Here is a 9,622-nt window from a genome sequence, read left to right as displayed (position 1 = left end):
TCACATGCTCTTCCCTGGAGAGACGCAGAATCACAGACAGAAGGGACTCTGCAGCCTAAGGGACGTGGGCAGCTTGCAGGTCTGGCTACATGTGAGTAAGTCCACAGGCCGTCGGAGGGATTGTGTCTGGGACAAGATGTCCCTGCCAGTCTGTCCCCAGGATGAACAGGACATTGGAACTGACATACCAGCCTGCCCTCGATGGCAGTAGCTGCCCACACATATAAGCACTTTTTTGTTTGATAAAAAATAAACAAAAAACACATCCCCCAAAAATATTCTAAATAAAAATATTTTAAATTCTTATCATACCTTTTTTATATAAAGTGACTCACGGATTTTAAGGCCATATAGGTTTCAGGATTCGCTTCCCTTCCTGGATTTATCTCACTGGTCCCAGCTAATTCCTTGTGTTCTCAAAAGATCTACTATTTGTCACCTTCCCAGGATGCTGTTTGTCTTGGCAGGATGGGGTCCCTCTATTCTCTGGTCCTAGACGATGACAAGAGAGCAGAGAAAAGACCAGATATGATTCACTGGAGTTGAAAAATGAACACTAGAATATTAAACTTTGAAAACCTACTTGCCTTAAGCTTTAGAGTTCAACTTATAAATTTGGTTATTCTACTTACTAATCTCATTGTATGACCCATAATCATGGTCTCTAAAATTTTTAAGCTGCATATGTACACCTAATATATTTGATTTTCTTCTTAAATACCCCTTAACAAGTAAGCCTTTTCCAAACACTTGACACGTTTTTGTAACCCTGATGAATTAAGCTTATAATGCACGTTCATCTTACATACTACCTTAGCCCCATCATTTTCTACCTTTTAACTTATATCCAGATTCAAAAATCAAATACCCAATTATATCTTTCATAATCACCAGGCATTCTGTGTTCCTTACACGTTTTTCTCACTGGGTAAGGCCCAGCTCTTAGAGATGTTAAGAGGTGTAAAGAGGGTTCTGTGTCTCTTACGGGCTCTGGGCCTGAGTTTCCACATTGAGATGCTGTCCAGGACAGGGGTCTTGGCAGGACAGGGTCCATCTCCTCTCCGGGCCATGTCAGGACCTGTTATGCACGGTATGGCCTTCCTATTGGAATCCCTGTGCCTTGAACTTGCAGTGGGTCCCCTGTGACTCACGCCCCTTCCTCCCTGCCCCTGCACTGTCTAGCATGCTCTCTGCAAGAACAAAGAACCGTTGTCCTGCTGGATGCCCTCACCTCGCGAAGGCAGCCAGGAGGGGTGATTAGCTCAGGCCACATGGACTGTTGATGGCGGGGGCGACATCGGGGCCTGCCACCGTCAGCTGTGCCACGCTGGAGGTGCTTTCCGCTTCTAGTATAGCTGTGGACATAAAATGAGTGGGTTTGCTCTCACTCCCATAACTGCAAGGCAACTTTTAACTATAGAAACATTGCTTCACGTTCCCCAATGAGAGAGACTCTGAGACAGTAAACATCATCGCGATGTTGGTCCCTGGGGTCGACACCGCGGGCGTTCACTGCAGCCATGGGAGAACCGTCACTCCTGTGCTCAGTGTAGCTCTGTGAAGCTGCAATGTCACATAAAGTACTGTTGTCTGGTGTGTGGGTAGCAGAGGCTGCAAAAAGGCAGATGCCGTTGATGTGTATGTTGGGCCTTTTTGGCAGCAAGAGAGAAAAAACTCAGGAACCTGGAGGTCACATAAAAAAGAGAATTTAGGAGAAGAGTCAGAGGTCGTCTCACAGAATCTTAAGCATGAGCCATGAGGCCTAGGGAGGAGTCAAGCAGCTCAGCCCCTGGGTGCCAGGGAGCCCAGCAGAAACACAGCAGATGGGGATATAGTACTGTGCATGGTGACGGTGGTGGGTATGCCGTTTTCTGGATTTGCTGACACGCTCCAAGGTATCAAATTCTGTTAATGTAAACTGAGCTGGCCTTAGAGAAAGCAATGGTGGTATGGGAAGAATTTCTGCCTCCGGAGTTAAAGTCACACAAATGTTAGCAGGAGGAAATGAGGATTGACCTGTATTTCAGAAGATGGAAAGGGACAGGCCTGAGGGATGGGACTCAGTTTCTGGCAGGGATGCCAGGCCCTCACTGACCCCGAGTCTGTCAAGCAGTGCCAGGGACCTCTGCCAGACCCGGGGACCGGGCAAGCTGTGATCTTCTCTGTGTCCACGCAGCCCCACAGGGAGTGTGACATGAGTCCAGGTTGCCGTATCACAACCAGCTTGGCACAGCTGGGAGAACCTGACATGAGCATGCAGATTGGAGCCAGAATGGAATTGGAGGGGCCTCTGGGCTCTGCCACCAGCCTCGGGGTCACCCAGACAAGCTGTGTTTGCATCCTCATCCACTAAAGGAATAGCCAAACCACACATCACAAAACTCCTGGTCCCTTAGTTTTCCAACAGATTTGGGTTTGACCCTCTCCAATCAATGACAATATTGAGACTCTGTCCCAAGTCAGCAGCCACCATCTTTCCTAGTAATTTCAAGGAGACATAATTTGGTGCCCTAGTTCTTCGCAGAGTCCTGGATTTCGACTTAGCACTGGCGCGGACGCATCTAGAAGCCCACCACTAAATGCGTCTTGGCGTTGCAAGTTGGGAAAGGGTCTGGCTGGAGGATGTTCAGACTCTGAAGTGAGAAAAGCCTGGGAACACCCTCCATCAGGGACCAGGTCCACGCAGTTGTCCCGGAGATGACCTCACGGGGCAGCTCTGACGGGTGCAGGCCGTCAGAGTTTGGAGCCGGCCGCGGAGCCTGCTCAGGATCTGGTGATCTTCGAAGGCTCAAGAGGTGACCTGATTTTTATTTTTATCTTGCTTTGATAAAAAAAATTTAATTGTGCTAAAATACACACAACATGAAATTTATCACATTAGCCGCGTTCAAGTGCGCGCAGTCCACAGGCATTCACGGCATTCGCGCACTTCTGCAGCCATCGCCACCACCTCCAGAATTTCTCATCTTCCCAAACTAAAACCTGGCCTTCGTCAAACTCCCCTCCCCTAGCCCTGGCACTGCCACCTACTTCCTGTCTCTGTGAGCCGGACCACCGTCGGTACCTGTGTAAAGTGGAACCTTCCTTTTTGTGTCTGGCTCATTTTACTCTACCTCATGTCCTCAAGATTCCTCCGTGTTGTGGTGGGGTTAGAATTTGGTCTCCTTTTAAAGTATTCCACTGTACATACCTGCTGGATTTTGTTTATCCAGTCATCTGCCATGAACACTTCTATCTTTGGACTACTGTGAACAGTGCTTCATGAACGTGGGGGTACAGATATCTCTTGGAGACCACATTTTCAATTCTTTTGGTCACATACCCAAAAGAGGGATTGCTGGGTCATAAGGCAGTTCTATTTTTAACTTTTTGACCCTCCATACCGTTTTCTGTGGTGGCTGTGCCCACCCACAGTGCTCGAGTGTTCCCTTTTCTCCACATCCTCACCAATGCCTGCTGTTTTCTGGCTCGTGTGTGTGTGCATGTGCGTGTGCGTGTGCGTGTGCGTGTGTGTGTGTGTGTGTGTGTGTGTGACTCTTTTTTATCCACATTTTTCTGGCTGGTTCTCACAGGCTTTCCCTTGCTTCTCTAGCTATGGGGCCTGGCCATGTCCTCAGGCGTGACACCTTAGCCCGGGAAGCGTGAGAACCCATGAGTGCCTGTTGAAGGAGGCCTCTGGCTTCTGCAGGGGGAAGACCTGCGGTGCATGGGGAGCGTGGGAAGTTGTCCTTTGTTGACTGAAGAATGAAGTTGTCATGTAAATGGACTGACAGGCCTGAGGAGAGGGACAGTCTTTGCCACTGGTGGGTTGAGTGACAAGGTTGGACACGCACCATGAGAGGACTCGGCCTTATCGCCAGGAGCTAAGTGGCCACACGCTTGGAGGGTTCCTTCTGCCTGGTGGGCGGGCAAGGGAGTTGGCAGAGGGACGCAGGCTGAGCAAGCCGGGCCCTCGCAGAGCAGTTTGTCTCACAGCAGGTGGCCGTTTTTGGCAGCTATTTCTCCATGTTAGCTGTTTCCTTGAGTGAGGTTGTGAACACCCCTTCTCCCCTCGGGCCAGCAGTAGGGTCTAGTTATGTTTCCAGGCTGTTGCTACGTGGGATAAAATTCTTCCTAAGAAATACAGATGTTGCAGTGCCCTGTTCTATAGACCCATAGGGACCTGTTCTGAGGGGCTGGGGGATGCGATGGGCACCCAACCACTGCCGGCACACACAAGTGGGAGCGCTCCCAGCCTCCATATGTGTAGACTCTCCCCTGAGTGCTCCATAAGATCCCGGTGACAACCATTTGTCACTTAATGTACTGAAACAAATCATACAAAAAGCCCAGGCAGATTTTCCTTTGAATTTAAAAGAAATATCGTCCTCGCCATGTAAATAACCTTTGAGGGAATTGTGTCCCCACCCAATGGCAACGCTGTGGACCCTGATCCTAAGCATTAATGTGTTCTTCTGGCCCATCGGGAGGCAGGGGGAGGTTCAGGTCGAGCACGAAGTCCTCACCCAACCATTCCCATGCCCATCAATACCCGCTTTGGCCACCTCATCAGCCAACCTGCTCTCTATCTTTACTTTTGCAAAATCCTTTCCCCTTGATAAAAGTGGACTTTGGCCAATGACCACAGGTTGGCACAAAGCTTTTATGTAGACGCGTTCTGAACTGGAGCACACTACAGGTTGCAGATCTCGCCTCTGGCTACTATTTAAGTGTCTTAGATAATGAAATGGACAATTGGATGTAGGAATGGAAGAGTCTTGTCTGCTGAACAGCAAAGAACAACCCTTCTCACTGCGGTTGTCTCCACGCCCCTCAAGCCCAAACTTGAAATCAGCTTTTACTTTTGCATCAGCTCATAAATTGTCAGGGGACTTTGGTTGTCACTCTGTTCATTTGACTTGTAGCTTCTGGCCTGAACACATCATATTCATGTGTTGTTTAGTTGAGCAAAGTGATAAACAAAGCTTTTGTTTGCTTTTAGATCCAAAGATAAATGTGGAGGCTATTAAATGCTCTCCTAACTTAATAAGGTTCTCCCAGGAGGAATTAGCCTTTAGAAAATCAGAGAGCTGGGCCAAGTAGTGCCGACCAAGCAAAATGATTGGGCTGTAACCAGGCTTGGCTCATTCGATGCCCTTGCTTATCTTCCCCTGTCTTTGCCCAGGGGCTGTGTTCACTACTTATTGAGGCCCAAGGTGCTATAGAACAGCTCAGCAAGATGCAGTCTCTGATATTCCTTCCTTCCTTCATTCCTCCATTCATCTACTGAGCACCTGCTATGTGCCACCTCTGTTCCGGAGTCAGCATTTCAGTGAAGATGGTGCCGGCTAAGACACCTTTCCACTGCAGGTGGCCCCTTTTACCTCCCTGTCTCCTGGGTCAAGGAGGTTCCACAATGGTCTTGATTGATCCAGATGCCCTTGCAAGTCTGTGGGCAGGCAGCACTTAACATAGGTGCAAACACCTGGCCCAAAGTGTTCTGTTAAAGGCAGAACTGTCATTGCATTTCCCCAGAAATAACATTGTGTGGCTTGCACACAGACCTGCCCACTGAAGACATATTTGACTTGTAACATGACCTACTTTCAGCATTTACATGACTAACCTGGGCTCTGGGTCCTGGGAACCAGGGAGAGATAAACTAATAAGAAACAAAGAAGAGATTTGAAGGAGACATATATGCCGAAGCACGATTTTGAAATAGGGGAAGTTGGTCGCTGGTCACTTGCGCCTCCGTCCTTCCATGTCCCTCTGCCCTTCTTTGCTGAAGCCAAGGTTAGCTCATTATGGGGGTCGGTCAGTGAAGGGGCAGCAAGCTGAGAGGGCTGTCCCATACCGGCAGAGTGACTGCTAAGCACGTGTCTGGCCCTGGAGAAAATGCTCGTGATGCAGACAGAGTTTGCAAGAAGAGTTACGATGCAATAAACTTACCGCATGCTTCAATATGCGCCAGGCACATGCTGAGTGCTGGGGACACAGATGTGAATAAATCTGCAAAGCCTATCCTCGTGTTGCTGCATTTCTGCAGAGAAGATGTTTGGCTTCAGAGAAGCCAAGTCAGACGCCAGGGCACCTGGCGGGCCCCACTGTAGGGTCAGGGTCAGTGCCCACACTGCCCAGCCGTGGTCCAGGCCCACGGGCTGCTGCGCCCTAAGGTGCACTGGCAGGCAGTACAGGAAGGGCGGCTGTGGGCGGACACCCTGTGCCGTGATGCGACTATGAGTTAGAGTTACTCTCTTTTCTCCTGGAAGTTAAACCCAGTAGTCTCACCACACAATCACTGGCGTCGTTTCCTTTTTCCTTTTGTGTCTGGGTTTCCCCCACCCCGGGGCTGCTGCGGCCTGGGTCTGCCTCCTTGGTTCAAAGCCAGCGTGTGTTTCTGTAGGAAAGAGCTTCTGGATTCATGAGGTTGCTTAGCAGATGATGTGTTGCCCCTGGGAGTCAGCAGCCCAACAGGTGGCCCTCAGCCCTGGTCCCTGTTTTGCGCCCCAGCTTTGTGTAATGAGGGTTGGTACAATGAGCCCACTGAGGGCCACTGAAGTGTCACCATGAAAACAGACCTCGACAACCAGCACTGGGGAACTTTCATAATTGGGGAAATGCTTACATTGTATGTTAAGTGAAGTAAGGCAGGTACAAAGGCTGATACAACTGTATAAACAGAATTGTGTGGGGAGGAGAGAGGGAGGGAGGGAGAAGGAGAGAGGGGAGGAAGGGAGGGGGAGAGGGAAAGAAGGAGTGGGGAGGGGGCAAGGCTTTGAGAGGGGGAATCGATGGTCTCGAGACTTCTGCATTCTCTAGGTCGCCCCAGGCAGTAATTATAACTCTTATCATCACCGAAAAGAAACTGTATATGAAAACATCCATGGTTTCAAGATCTTGATACTTTCCCTCCAGCTGCTGATGAAAGAGCTGACCAGCGGCCGCTCTCTTGCCTAACGCGCCTCTTCTTACCCTAAACTGGGCAAGTGTTGCGCAGGCACTGCCAGGTGGGTAACCTGGAGTTATGAAATGCAAACAACACAAAAACAATAAGAAAACAAAAATAAAAATTCAACGAATGCCATTAGAAGTGAATTTGCCCCTAGGGATGTGCTAAGGAATAACTGATCAACAGGTGTCCCTGACCCCTGCCCCAGCCCCCGGCAACCACTGAGCTGCTTTCTGCCCCCGTGGACCTGCCTGGAGGCTCCATGGAAATGGGGTCACACACATGTGGTCCTCCGTGACTGGCTTCTTCAACTCAGCACACTTCCAAGTTCAGCCACGTTGTCGCATGTGTCAGGACTTCATTCCTTCCTATGACTAAATGATGTTCCATTGTATGTGTCGCGTGTTGTTTTTAGCTCACAGTTTCTGGGACAATTCAGGTGTAATAGAAACACAGTCAGCTTCTGAGCTGTGTGGAACTAGACAGTTCTACACCCACACGGCCGTGATCACACCCAAGGTGCTGGTCTCAGACCTGCTTCATTCCTTGACCCTGGCCTCTCCTTTGATCAAATGGTGGTGAACTTGAGCTTTCCTAGCTTTTAAGCCTCTGAATTTCTAGACCCTTGTGTTTCTTTCCAGATAATAACAGTTCCACTGGATGTCAGACAGCATTGATTATAGAGCAGAGCACATGTCTACGTACCACCAAATGAAAAAATCCTCTGCCGATAAAATCATGACACTCCCACGTAGTGAAAAAGCCGTTACAATTTGAGAAAAAGCAGCGCATGTCAGAGTTGATAGCATGTAGTAATGACATGAATGGCCGGCACTGACCGAGGGCTTACTATGTGCCGGCCTCTGTGGGCTTTCCCTTGAGAGAAGTGTCATTCCTGTCACTCCCTGACACCATGGGAACAGTGGAGGCAGGGGGAGGAGGCCAGCACCACAGCCCTTGCTCAGGAGACGGCTGTTGGGATGGATCTGTACCTGCCCAATATGAGCACACTTGCTATTCATTCAGTCATCCAGTGACGAGCATCTGTGGTCGCCTGGAGGAGTGTGCATGTGGGCAGGTGGGGTTTTCTCAGTGGGACCTTTCGGTCTAGTTGGCAGTGAGGATAGGGGTGGGGAAGGGATTACAGGAAAATACAAAAGCGGAAAGGGGAGAGGGGTGCCAGCTGGCAGCCTCACTCAGGCGCACACTCTGTCCCTCACCAACAGTATCCTCTGTGTGTGTGACTATGCTCCTTGGCCCCATCCTGTGTGTGCGTGACCATGCTCCCAGGCTGTGGGTCGAAGGGAACATGGACCTTCTCCCTTCCAGTGTCCAGATCCTATGGATGGCCCCGCCTGGCCCCATGCCACTGTAGGCGCTGCTAGTTGCCCACTGAGATGCTTCTCCCTTCTTGCTTAATTCAAAAACATATTATATTTCATATGACAATGTGTCAAGTAAAAAGACTACATTCTAAGACTAGCTGGTTGCTAGGAGAGGCCATGTGATCTAGTGTCACACTCGGAACCATCATGTAGAGCTTTCATTGTCTTCCTTCACTTGCTCTTACTGTCAACACACGGAATATGGCTTTGCTGGCCGGAGTCCAGCAGCCATCTTGGACCATGAGGTCAGGTTGAGGTTGAAAGCCGTGCTCCAGGATGCCAGGTTGGAAAGAAGCTGAGGTTTCTAGTGGCACCTGGGCAGCCATATCAGCCTGCATGACTTGTGCCAGACTCCATTTACACCAGAGAGAAACAAAGTCCTAACTTGAGCCATTGTTACATTGCAGCCAGGTGGAGTCCAGCTTATCTGCTTTCCCAGGTGTGATAGGTGGTTTAGGGTGGGGGTTACTAGGACGACAGAGCCTCCAGGGCCACATGAAGGGGAAGAGGGCCCACTGGAAGTGGCTGTGAGATGGCAGCTTACTCACTGCAGAGTCCTGGCACTTGCTGCCACTTGCTAGGGACCTAGCCCTGTGCTAAACACGCCACTTGTATCATTATTTAACCCACATCAGAATGCTGGGACAAGACTCTGATGACCACGGCTAGGCTAACCTCAATTTCCAAATGAGAGACTGGAGACTCAGGAAGGTCACTTTCTTAAGGCCACTCGGTTATGAGCTAGGTTTCAATCTGTGTCTGTTTGACTCAGGGACAAACCCTTAAACCCCACACAGACGCCAAAAAGCTGTGCAGATGTGAAAGCAGGAGAGTGGCCAGATCGGATCTGTGGCTTTGTCTCATCACAAAAGTGAAAGAAACAGTTCAGAGAAGGGAGTGGTGTGTGGCAGGCAGGAGGCAGGAAGACACGGGCAGACCTGTAATGAGTGGGTAACGAGTGACACTGGGGCCAGGGAGAGTTCATTGCCAAGTCCTTCTCACACCCTCAGTGGTGCTGGTCCCTATGAGATAAGATATTTAACTCATAACTTTTCATCAAGAACCGCTAGAGATTAGTGCACTGTCTTTAGTTCTTGCTATGTTTAAGAACCCATCGGTTGCAATCAGGAAATATGCTTGTTTGTTTTTTCAACACAGTTAAAGTTTTTAATTATGAGCTTTTCAAGGGGCACACTCAAATGGCCGATGGTGTTCGTGTTTGTGTGAAATGAAGAGGAAATTAAAAAGCAATACTCCTCTTATAAATATTGCTGGCTTTCAAATCGGGATGCTCCTTCAGAGTATG

General features: G+C 49.4%; 1 long non-coding RNA gene across 1 annotated transcript; it reads right to left on the bottom strand.

Moving 5' to 3' along the window:
* Positions 1–318: 318 nt before the first annotated feature.
* On the bottom strand, positions 319–6,087 carry LOC107509933. The gene is made up of 3 exons (XR_001596678.2): positions 5,932–6,087; positions 1,232–1,355; positions 319–492 (listed from the first exon to the last, which is right to left on the bottom strand). It is a non-coding gene; the product is annotated as an uncharacterized LOC107509933 (long non-coding RNA).
* Between the last annotated feature and the right edge of the window lie 3,535 nt (positions 6,088–9,622).

Source organism: Rousettus aegyptiacus, unplaced genomic scaffold (assembly GCF_014176215.1).
Source record: "Rousettus aegyptiacus isolate mRouAeg1 unplaced genomic scaffold, mRouAeg1.p scaffold_m13_p_7, whole genome shotgun sequence".
Classification (NCBI taxonomy): Eukaryota; Metazoa; Chordata; class Mammalia; order Chiroptera; family Pteropodidae; genus Rousettus; species Rousettus aegyptiacus.
This window is presented reverse-complemented; position numbering and strand designations above follow the sequence as displayed.